The sequence below is a fragment of the Podarcis cretensis genome (genome assembly GCF_951804945.1).
Source record: "Podarcis cretensis genome assembly, chromosome: 2".
NCBI classification, from domain to species: Eukaryota; Metazoa; Chordata; class Lepidosauria; order Squamata; family Lacertidae; genus Podarcis; species Podarcis cretensis.
This window is the reverse complement of record NC_137171.1, coordinates 103443183-103455686: the sequence shown is the minus strand read 5'-3', so window position 1 is coordinate 103455686 and position 12504 is coordinate 103443183.

Below are 12504 nucleotides of genomic sequence, written 5' to 3'. Positions count from 1 at the left end.
GTATTAATTTTAATCGGTTTGATCTCCATATTAGCTGCTGCCTGGGACTAATTTGTTGCTCAGTGTTTTTCTTTGTTTTGACCCGCAAGCCACTTTCATCATGCCAGCAGATTGCTTGTAATCTCTGCGTTTCATTCCCTGCCTCCCCAGCCCATAATTTGCATTGTTACAGTAAATGCAGATTTAGAGTCTCATTAAAAAAAAATCCATATAATAAAAAGAAAAGTGGAGGATAGGAATGATTATTGCCTATCTGGATAATAAAGGATCTAAACTCCATAGAAGCACAAAAGATTGACGGCTGGTTTCCTAAAGTGGTGTTCATCTACCCAGCGTAAATAATCATAACTATCATCTTATATATGAGACAAGAAGTATAAGATGAAGAACTGTAGCACCTCCAGATCAGAAATGCAAAAGATGTGGTAAGGGTTACAGATTTCTCTTAATCTGCTTCCAAGTTCTGTAGCCAGGAAGTTCATATTCTGCAAAGGGAATACACAGTTTGATGTAAGTAGGTTGCCTTATTTTCGGCAAGGCGCAGGGAACTTATTGGGCTTCAGATGTTCCCTTCTAACTTCCATCACCCTAACCATTGGCCATGCTGGCTGATGCTAATGGGACATGGAGTCCAATGATAGCTGGAGGGACAGAGGTTTCCCAACCTTGTCTTAGGCGAAGCAGAGATTTGCATGGCTCCAGCTGTGGTGGCACCCTGCATCTCATCCTCCCTAGGCAAATGTATTGCCTGTTCACTGGTGTACTCTGGTCATTCATAGGATCTGTTTACTATGGGCTACCCCACCAAATTTGGCTTGGGGCAGAATTTAGAGACCAGCAGCCTCCGAAGAACATACCTGCTGCTGTTGCCAATCCCTGAGAACCTGCTTCTTCTGTGAACCCGTCATCCACGTATCCTTTTAAACATGCCTCCTCCTACATGGGAACCCACATTTCCTAAGCAGAACACGTTGTGGAGCACACATCTGCAATAGCAGTTATTTGACTCTTGCCCCACCTTTGCGAGGCGGGCTAGACTGAGAGACAGGGGTGGTCTCAAGGGTGGTCTCAGGGAGCTGCATGGCTGAGCATCATTTCCAGGTTGCCATTTTCAGTTCCCATCAAGTAACGTTTGTCAGCAGCAAAATCGATTTTTGCTATTAACAGGAGAGCAACAACTGTTGCACATGGAGTGATTGCGCAAGGCTATGGTTCCACAGGTGGTGCAGAGTATGCCCCGTTTTGTAAGGGAGTGGGGAGAATGGCTCAGAAAATGGGAGAGCCAATGGTTCATGGAGGGATGCTATAAATCAATAAGTGAAAACCTCCCTCTGGCAAGAGAGCCCTGCTCAGTCTGTGAACGTTCACAAGCCCTTGTAGGCTGGTGCATGAGCATCATATTGGACAACCTCACAGCCACTCATGGGGAGGCATTGAAGACATGAGGCCATCAGGCTACTCAAATGCTTCACATAGAGAGTCCTTGCTATAGGGAAGCTGCGGCACACACTGTCCCCTTGGTAACTTTAATATGTGTTCGAGGAGAACCTCAGGCCCAGCTTCTCTGTCTGGCTCTCAGGACTCTCTCTAGCCCTCTCCCCAGGCCAAACCCCTCACTGGCCCTGCTTCACATTCTGCTTGAGAGTTTTTGCCTGGCTCGAATGTGTCATTGAACTCGGATAAAACCTCTTGCATGTCTGGATAGTGGAAAGAGAAAGAGTGGTCTCTCTCTCTCTGCTTGAGAGTTTTTGCCTGGCTCGAATGTGTCATTGAACTCGGATAAAACCTCTTGCATGTCTGGATAGTGGAAAGAGAAAGAGTGGTCTCTCTCTCTCTCTCTCTCTCTCTCTCTCTCTCTCTCTCTGTGTGTGTGTGTGTAGAATCTAGCTCATTGTACATAGGTAAAATTTAAATGTGGCTCTCAAACTGAAAAAGGTCCCTCACTCCTGCCTTGGAAGGTCAATAGATGGTTTGCTAGCTGGAGGAAGAGGATTCTGTGCTCTATACAGCTCCGTGTTACCTCTTTGTGCCCATCCCTCCTGTTCTGCAGCCTCCTAAAGCCTACCCTTGTCTAGATTCTATGACCACCCGCTCTTCTATCCCCATTGCTATATCCTGCTTTAACAAGACCAGATATTCAGGAAAAAAGAATGCAACATTCTGGCAGGCTCCCAAGAAGCTCAGGGTGATATATAGAGGGTTATTTCATTTGATCCTTTCAGTACCCTTGTGAAGTAGGCTAGCTTGAGAGAGAAACAAGGACATCCAGGAAGCTTTGTGACTGGCCACAAATTCAAGTCTAAAGTGTCTACCGACCATACCAGGAGTGGGCATTTTGTGGACCTCAGACTAATTTTACATCCACTGTCTCCAGAGTTCTGTGACCTTGCCCTTACATGCTCCTCCACACCTGGGAAAACCAGGGCTCTCCTTTCACAAAGGGGTGGGAAGCAAGAGACAGGGCACACAAAGTTGTGGCACTGCACACTATTCTGCCTCCTTAAGAAAATAACAGTCACCTTCTAAATGGGAAGCCGTGGGGTTTGTGGAAGAAAGGAACAAGGTAGCAGGAGAGTGAGTGGCTTTCTGCAGCTCCCTTCAGGCCAGGAAACACACTTTGCAGCAGGGCGGAAGCCAACTGCTGGAATTTGAAACAAATTGGATTAATAGGTGGTGACATGTGTCCATTTGCTTGCATTGCCCGTCTCCATGCCCCATGAATTAACACTGCCAAAGAGGGAGAGCTTAGCTAGACTTCCAGAAGATGAGAGAGGATTTGACATGGCCAGGCATGGTGCTATTAGGGTTGGTGTGAGGCTGGATTCCCTTCCAAACGAAGTTGATGCCCAGTAAAGCTTAAAAGCAGAAGCCCTCCAGTCTCCCATTACCAAGGAGAGAACAAGTATTTGCCATAATTCCACCCCCCCAACTATCTGCTCCAAGGTGTTCAAAACTATTTTGTGAATACGTCTTTATTTTTTGCTTATTTTCTTTGTGGACGACTCTGGATGTTTCCATACACCTCTTGACTTGGGTGGAAGAGCACAGGGGAGAGTGAGTGCTGCTCCTTGGAAGCGCTCTGGGGAAGCACAGGAATGCGAAGAAGAAGAAGAAGAAGAAGAAGAAGAAGAAGAAGAAGAAGAAGAAGAAGAAGAAGAGTTTGGATTTGATATCCTGCTTTATCACTACCCTAAGGAGTCTCAAAGCGGCTAACAATCTCCTTTCCCTTCCTCCCCCACAACAAACACTCTGTGAGGTGAGTGAGGCTGAGAGACGTCAGAGAAGTGTGACTAGCCCAAGGTCACCCAGCAGCTGCATGTGGAGGAGCGGGGAAGTGAACCCGGTTCACCAGATTGGGAGTCTACCGCTCTTAACCACTACATCACACTGGTTCAGTACTGTAGCCTAGTGCTCTTGTCTGCTGAAAGTGTATGCTCAGAGGGCTTGTTCCTCAATGGGAGGGCTTGAAGAGGGATCCTGGTTCAATCAGGCAGCAGTTGATGGGGAAGAGTGCTTCCTGAAATTCTGCCGCCACCAATCATCGTGGCGGACAGCGCTGGGCTAAAGGGACAAATAGTCTCACCTGGTATAAACAGGTTCCTAGATCTTGGATGTTCCTGCCATCAGAGCAGCGGGCTGAATACTTTTTCTCTCCTGCTGAAGGTTGCATTCCCTTGGGATAATCTGTTGGGTGGTACTGAAGCGGCATGCAACAATATGCACGGCAAGCCAGGAGTTTTCCAGGAATCGGAAGATGTATTCCTTGGTAACTGGAGTTCTCAGAGTACATTTTGTTTTCTGAGTCAGCAGATATTACTGACGCATCTAAAACATTTTGTTGCCACCATGAGGCTTAGCTACATGCTTTCATTCTCTAAAAAACTAAAAGTTCCTCACGAAAGCTAAATTTGCTACCTATTTCAGATTTTGCAGAGTGCATGGAATCTGGCCATGACCTATGCTGTGGAAGAAAACTGCCCCAGCTCAATGCTACTGGTGGTTCATATTGTCTCCTGCTGTTGAGTTGATTCCTAGTCGGTTAGCATCAAATCAAACCCATTATTCCATTCCAATCAATGCAAATCAAGCTCTGCCTAATGAAATGGAGTGAGGGTATCAGCCGTGTGTGCAGCCACCTTTGCCCCTGTAGCCCCCAGGACCTTACTGTAAGTACAGATCCCGATGAGATGGCTGAGGTTGGAAATGACCACAGACATGCTACCCAGCTGCGAGTGCCCAACAGCAGCAGACGTTGCAGTGCCTCAACTCAGCTGTTGCTTCTTCCTTTTTAAAGCTTTCACTCTTTTCATTCTAGATGTTTTAACACATTCTGTGGCTTCAAGCATACCTTCCTTTGCCCCCATCCCCGTTTCACAGAGAGACGCAATAATATCACCACGGATTAGACACTGCTTTTCAATTTTTATTCCGTTTGTGTCATTAATCCCTAGTTCGTCCCATTTGAGTTAGGGCTGCATTTAGTTTAATTGATTATGTTCGTCAGTTTAAAAACTTTTAGGCTGTAACTATACATATACTTTCCTGGGAGTAGGTGCCATTGAACTCAGTGGGGCTTGTTTCTGAGTAGGTATGTATAGGATCACAGCATTAATTGACTGAAGTCCCTGCTTAATCAAGGACAAGATTGTGTCAGTTCATGTATGTCTATGTATGTACAGTATATGCATATATGTATATATCACTGCAAATGGCATTTTTAATCTTTAAAAAGAGGTTTTATTTCCCCCTTCCTCTCAGTGGTATGCCACATATGAGATGCTGCTTTCTGCAATATATACGCATATGGGAATCTTTAAAAAAAGCCCAAAGAAAGCATGCTTCTTGTTTCAGTAACACTGTTTCAAGCATATACAAATTTGTACAAGCTGAAACAACAGAATAACCAGTTAGGCAACTAAAACAGTTATGATTAGTGGTCTAAATTTATTTAACTGGGTTGCAACCCTCACTTCAATGGGATTTAAAAAAAATATATTATCCTCCTTCCTTTGGCCATGATGTTGTCCACCCCTGCCATCTTTTCACAGTTTTCTTTTTCTGTTATTTATTTGTTTAATAATAATAATAATAATAATAATAATAATAATAATAATAATAATAATTTATTATTTATACCCCGTCCATCTGGCTGAGTTTCCCCAGCCACTCTGGGCGGCTCCCAATCAAGTATTAAAAACAATACAATGTTAAATATTAAAAACTTCCCTGAACAGGGCTTATAATTTTTAAAATTTATATGCCCCTCAACTGTAAAAACAAACAAACAAAACCCCAACAATCTCAAAGCAGTTTATATAAAAATAGGTAATGTGATTTTAAAGAAGGACCCATTCAGGTGTAACTCTTTTTGACAGGAGACAAATTGGACAGTTTATTGACTTGGGGTTTGGTGAGAATGACTCATGGGTCTTATGAGTTTAGATGGTCTTCGCAGTAGGTGTCATGCTGTACAGTTTGGATTCTAGTTAAATGGCATTTTAACTTTGGTTAGCAGATCCTGTAGATAAAACAAGTGGACAGGGCTGTCATCTTCATGCCCCGTTTGTGGGCTTCCTGGAAGCATCTGTCTGGCTTCTGTTTCAAACAGGATCGTGCTCTACGTGGACCCTTGTTCTGACCCAGCTGGGCATTTCTTGTGTTCTTTGTACTGTATTCACTCCAGTTCAGAATCATTTCCCATATTAAACTCAACCCTCCATCTGTGGGTACCCAAATGCTCTTTGGTGTTCACTAGTACACCTCTTTCTTTCTGCTGTCTATCCCACCCATTTTGTGCTGGCATCTACCATAAACGTGCACCTCATTTTGCTTCTTTTTTTAACCGAAGAAAGTCTGTACGATGCCTAGCATCTCCAGCTAAAATCTGTCAAAGACTCCAGACTAAAAGCTTGGAAAGTCCCTGCCAATCAGACGAAGGCACAGCAGCTGCATATGTCCCTTCCCTGTTTCCTCTCCTCTAGTAATTTTTCGCCACTCTGCCCCCGCTGTCAATGAAATAAAATATCTACAACACTCGGTACAGAAACCAGGAATTTGTATGTGAATTAGCTTAGTGCGCATAATTTATTCCAATCAAAGTTTGTTTTATTTTTAACCCAGAATTCTAAGCCCTCTCTGTAACAATATTTCACAATAGAGGGGAAAAATCCCTCCCATCTGTCCCTTATTAACAAACCTGGGTTATACCTGCACATGGCTTTTTCAGACCAGCTAATGATGCTTCTACTTCTGTGCCAACGACAGTACAGTGGTGACCTCGGTTTACAAACTTAATCCGTTCTGAAAGTCCATTCTTAAACCGAAACCATTCTTAAACCAAGGTGCTTGTAATGGGATAAGGGGTTGCTTGTGCGTAAGCTCCCAAAACGCTCCAAGTAGAGCCGTTGGTGAAAACTCTCCCTAGCCGGACAGCCCTCAGTTTGTGGCTGTCTTAATCACTGGCAGAATCCGACAGTGGGCGTTTCCTGAACTTCTTCCAACATAAAAGTTCTTTGACAGAAAGTCTCCGCCTTGATTCCCTGCGCGACAGCTTTCTGCGCAGAGTGGGCATTCCAATGGGAGGTCCTGAGCTCTCTCCGCTGGTCTCGCTGGAAGCGTCTCTGAGCCTTACCTCCGACGCCTCTTTCCCCCCTCCTTCTTCAGCGGAAGCTCTCCCTCTTTCCCGGCTGGTTCCCTCCCGAGCATCCGAGGGTCTCCCATCATCTGAGAGCCTCTCCACCACCCTGCGCTCCGATGGCAGTTCCCTGACATCCACCTCCCCTCCAGGACCCCCCTCACCCCCTGTCCGCCCCCTTTCTTTGGGCAGTGAGCCTGGGAATCCCCGGAAAGAATCTTCCCCATCTTCTGATGACTCGAAAACTGCTCTCCACCTACTACTATCCCTTCCTCCTGAAAAATCTTCCCAATCCGATTCCACCTCTTCAGATCCTTCTCCCCCTTCTTGCCCAGAGTCCTGAAATCCCGCAAACTCCTCTTCATCGTCTGTGGTGCCAAATTGCTCCTCCCAGAACCTCGCTAAGGCCTCCTTGGGAACCTACGGTGAAACTCTTCTAAGAGAAACTCATCCTTGATGGTTTCCGCTGGTACCCATGCATTTTCTGACTTAGGTTCCCCCTCCCAAGCCACTAGGTACTCCACCTGTTTTCCCTTCCACCTTGAATCTTGTATTTCCGCCTCGTGACTGCTGTGCTCCCTCTCTTCTACCCGTGGGGTTGCAGGAACTTCTCCCTCTCGTCCCTGAAATTCCCGCCCTTCCCTGTATGGTGAAAGTAATGATCTATGGAATACCAGATGTAGTTTCATGTTGTCCGGCAGTTTGAGCCTAAAGGCCACTGGATTCACCTGTTGTGTTACCTTGAAGGGTCCCAGTCGTCTTGGTCTCAATTTCTTGCAACCTCCCTTGAACGGTAACCCTTGGGTTGACAACCACACCCGATCCCCAACCCTTATGGTCTCTCCTTCCCTCCTGCTCCTATCTGCCTGCCTTTTATACACTTCCTTGGCCCTCTCCAAATTCATCTTAAGCTGCTGATGTAGTGCTTCCATTTCTTCTACAAACTGTTCCGCCGCTGGTACACTCCATCTCTCCTCCCCTCCCCCTGGAAAGGCTCTGGGGTGACAACCATAATTGGCCATAAACGGGCTCATGCCCGTGGACACATGCTCGGCATTATTGTAGGCAAATTCGGCTAAGGCTAATTTCTCTACCCAGTCATTCTCCCTTTCATTGACGTAACACCGCAAGTATTGCTGCAGTATACTGTTTGCTCTTTCCGCCTGCCCGTTGGTTTCTGGGTGCCTGGCCGTTGAGAAATTGACCTCCACATGTAATAGGCTCATGAGCTTCCTCCAGAACCTGGACGTGAATTGTTTTCCTCTGTCAGAGACCACCCTCAAGGGGGCGCCATGCAGCCTGAAAATGTGTTCTACAAACAGCTTGGCGGTTTCCTCTGCCGTCACCGCATGCGAGCAAGCTATAAAATGGCACATCTTAGTTAATAAGTCAACTACCACCATCACAGCTGTTTTCCCCCTTGATTTGGGCAAATCTGTCATAAAATCTATGGACACTGCCTCCCATGGCCTTGCTGGTGTGGGTAATGGTTCCAGCAACCCCGCTGGTGTAGCCCTCTCCCCCTTGGCTCACTGGCAGCGGTCGCACCCCCTGATATATTCCCGTACATCTTCCCTCACCTTGGGCCACCAGAACTGCCTGGTGACCAGCAACATGGTTTTGTGTTGACCAAAATGTCCCGCCGTGGGGCTGTCGTGTAATTGTTTGAGTACTCTACTCCTCAGTTCCCCTTCTGGTATATACAAAGCTCCCCTGTAGTACAGCGCCCCATTTTTTCCTTCAAAACCCCCGGGGTTCCCCCTGCTCCCCTGAGCTCTCTGAGCTTGTTTTGGGCGTACTCGTCGCCTTCTGTCCCCTCTGCAAGTTCCCGTTGCCCCACCAGTACTCCCCCCCACACCCAGCGGTCCTCGGGTATCACGTGTCGTTCTTCCGGCGCTCCTTCTCCCTCCATATATTCTGGCTTCCGGGAGAGGGTGTCCGCTCTGACGTTTTCTTCCCCCGGTACGTAGCGAATCTCAAAATGGAACTTGGAAAACTCCTGTGCCCACCGCACCTGTCTCTGGTTGAGTACCCTTGCTGTCCTCCAGTATTCCAGGTTCTTATGGTCTGTGCACACCTGTATCTTGTGTTGTGCCCCTATTAGCAGATGTCTCCAGCGTCGAAACGCTTCATAAATTGCCAGCAGCTCCCTGTCGTACACTGTGTAGTTCCGTTCTGACTTGTTCAACTTCCTGGAGAAGAAGGCACACGGTCTCCAGTCGGACGGATCCTTCCCCAGTTGGAGCAGTACTGCCCCTACCGCTCTGTCTGATGCATCGGTCTCCACCCTCATTGGTTTCTGCAGATCCACGTGCAAGAGCTGCTCTTCCGACGCGAACGCCTTCTTTAGCCTATCAAATGATTGCTGCGCCTCTTCCGTCCATACAGTCTTCTTCTTACTGCTGAGGCAATCGGTGATGGGTGCAGTTAAGTGGGCAAAGTTTTTGATGAACTTCCGATAGAAATTTCCAAACCCCAGGAACCTCTGCACGTCCTTCCTGGTCTTGGGTGTCTTCCATTCCAGTACCGCTTGTACCTTGCCCGGATCCATGGATAATCCCTCGTCGGACAATCGGTACCCCAGGAATTCCACCTCTCGAGTGTGGAACTGGCACTTCTCCAGTTTGACCCACAGCTGGTTCGCCTGCAACTTGCTTAGCACTTCCCGGACATCTTGGACATGCTGCTCCTCGTCCTCTGAGTAGATCAACACGTCATCTAAGAAGGCTACGCAGTTCTTGTACAGCAAGGGTCCAAGCACGTGATGCATGAAAGATTGGAAACACGCTGAACCCCCTTGTAATCCAAAAGGCATAACGAGGTACTCGAAGGCCCCCAGAGGGGTGAACATGGTGGTTTTCCATTCATCCCCCTCCCTCATTCTGATCAGGTTGTAAGCCCCCCTTAGGTCCAGCTTGGTGAAAATCTTTCCCTTCCTAACCCTGGTCAAAATGTCGTCAATCCTGGGCATGGGGAAGGCTACTGGTTCTGATACGGAGTTAACGGCCCGGAAGTCCACTACCAACCTGGGCTTATTAGTGTCTTTTTTGTCTACGAAGAACACCGGACTGCCTCCCACCGCCCTTGACTCCCTTATGAAACCTCTTTTTAGGTTCTTGTCTATAAATTCCCTCAACTCCTGCATCTCCCTGTCAGACATGGCATACAGTTTGCCCACTGGCAGCTGAGCTCCTGGGAGTAGGTTGATTTGACAGTCAAAGGGCCTATGAGGGGGCAGTCTATCCGCTTCTTTCTCACTGAAGACGTCTCGCAGGTCAGCGTATTGCGGTGGTATCTCCCCTTTTCCCCCCACCGCCAGCCCTGCCACACTGGCCATTGCCATCCTCGGGTCCCCCCCCATGGCAGTGTTCCAAGCAGTGAGCTGACCCGAAAGAGACCGTCCGCTGGTGCCATCCCACTAACGGATCATGTAGCGCCAGCCAGCTCATTCCCAGTATGATGGGTGGCCCAGCCAGGGTGGCTACATGAAAGGCTATGACTTCCGTGTGCCTGGCCACCCTCATTCTCATGGGGACCGTCTGTTGGGTTACTTCTCCCCCCAGGAGTTCCCTCCCATCAATGGTGGTGACTTGCAAGGGACTACTTAGGGGCAGCATCTGCAGCTGGTGCTCTGATGCAAATTCCTTGCTCATGAAGTTGCAAGAACTGCCTGAGTCCAACAGAGCCTTTATCTTGAGTGGATGTCCGTTGGGTAGCTCTAGCACCACTTCTATGGCGATGGCTGCTCGGGGGGGCTCAGGCTTGGGCACGTTCACTGGTCGTTGGCCTGGCTGCTGTGCTCTGTCGTTGGCAGCCAGGCGTTGGCTTTTACCTGCTCCTTGACCCCCTCCTCTTCACTCCCAACAGCCCCCACCATTCCTTGCCATGCCTTTCTTTGAGGGCAGACCCTGGTGAAATGTCCTGGCTGTTGGCAAAGGAAACACTTCTTGGCGGCTTTCCCCTCCTTCTTTTGCCCTTCGTTGGAATTTGAAACCCCCCCCCCCCCCCGCGCGCCTCCTATCTCCATTGGCTCCACTGGCTGGGAAGGCTGTTCTGGTATCTCAGGAATGCGGAAGTCATTCCAACGCTCTCCTCTGCCTTCCCACTTCTCTAGAGCCCTTGCCTCCTGACGCGCTCCAATCGCAAGCGCAGCTTTAGTCAGCTGATCCATCGACTGCGGACGGGGCGCGTGGGAAAGTTCGTCTTTCACTGCGGGGGCTAGGCCTTCCTCAAATAACATCTGAATCGGGTCCAAAGTCAGATCCCACCCCAGGAGGTGTATGATCATGGCAAATCGTGACCAGTACTCTCGGACTGATTGATTCCCCTGTTTGCACGCCATCAACTGCCTGCGTACAACACTCTGCTCAATTTGGCTGGAAAACATCAAGTCCATGGCCGCAAAAAAATTCCTCAAGTCTTTCAAGGCGTAATTATCCGCTGCCATCAGGGGTCTAACCCATTCTCTGCCCCCCCCTCCAGGTGTCCGATCACAAAGGCTACTCTTCCCCCCTCGTCCACAAAGTCATCATACTGCAGGTCCAGTGCATACTGCACCTCTGTTCTAAAGGCCTGGTAGTCCCTTGGATCGCCCCCAAACTTATGCACCAGTCCCGGTACCTTCCTTGCAATGGGGGTGGGTTTCCCCTGTGCATCCTGAGCTCGCCTTTCATCGAGTCGCACTGCTAGCAGAGCCAGCTGGTGTTCCAAATCTCTGTTTCTCTCCTCCAGAGTTGGTCCTCCCCTGGCTCCCTCTGCTCCGCCGACTCCCTCTGGTTTGCTCATGATGCCCTTCCTTCGCACAAACAACGTCAAGGACTGATGGATTGCTGTAATGGGATAAGGGGTTGCTTGTGCGTAAGCTCCCAAAACGCTCCAAGTAGAGCCGTTGGTGAAAACTCTCCCTAGCTGGATAGCCCTCAGTTTGTGGCTGTCTTAATCACTGGCAGAATCCGTCAGTGGGCGTTTCCTGAACTTCTTCCAACATAAAAGTTCTTTGACAGAAAGTCTCCGCCTTGATTCCCTGCGCAACAGCTTTCTGCGCAGAGTGGGCGTTCCAATGGGAGGTCCTGAGCTCTCTCCGCTGGTCTCGCTGGAAGCGTCTCTGAGCCTTACCTCCGACGCCTCTTTTCCCCCTCCTCCTTCAGCGGAAGCTCTCCCTCTTTCCCGGCTGGTTCCCTCCCCAGCATCGAGGGTCTCCCATCATCTGAGAGCCTCTCCACCACCCTGCGCTCCGATGGCAGTTCCCTGACAGTGCCCTTCCACCGTTCGGATTCCGTTCTTAGACTGAGGTAAAATTCACTAACCAGGACACTACTTCCGGTTTTGCGGAGTTCATAAACCAAATAGTTCGTAAACAGGGCTGTTCTTAAACTGAGGTACCACTGTACCAACTTAAAAACTTCTGTTCTATTTGCTTGGTATGTCTCAATGCAGGAGGAGTGGTTTTCAGTCATTTTCCTAGTGCTGGAATCAGTAGGCTTAACCACATCTAACAATGTAAGTTTGTGGCCCTTATCTCTCACCACCTCCTCTGACTGTCAGATAAAAATACAAAATAAAAATAAATCATACCCCAGACTCTACCTGTAACAATGTTATATGATGAAAACAAAAGGTAGTTCCATTTTTCAAGAAAACCAAATTAGCTCAATTGAAACCAAATTGTAGTGTTGGCCCACCATAATTCCCCCCTGATCCCTTGGAACCCTATTCATTTTGATGCAAGTAGGGAGCATAGGATTTTGAAGATCTCCTCTGTAGGTGGAGCAGACTATCTGAGCCCAGAGGCCTCCTCAGTTCTAGAAGCTGTTGGTTCTCTGCTGTTGGTGCTCTGATAGGTGAAGGGGGCAAAGTACGTAAAAGAGCAC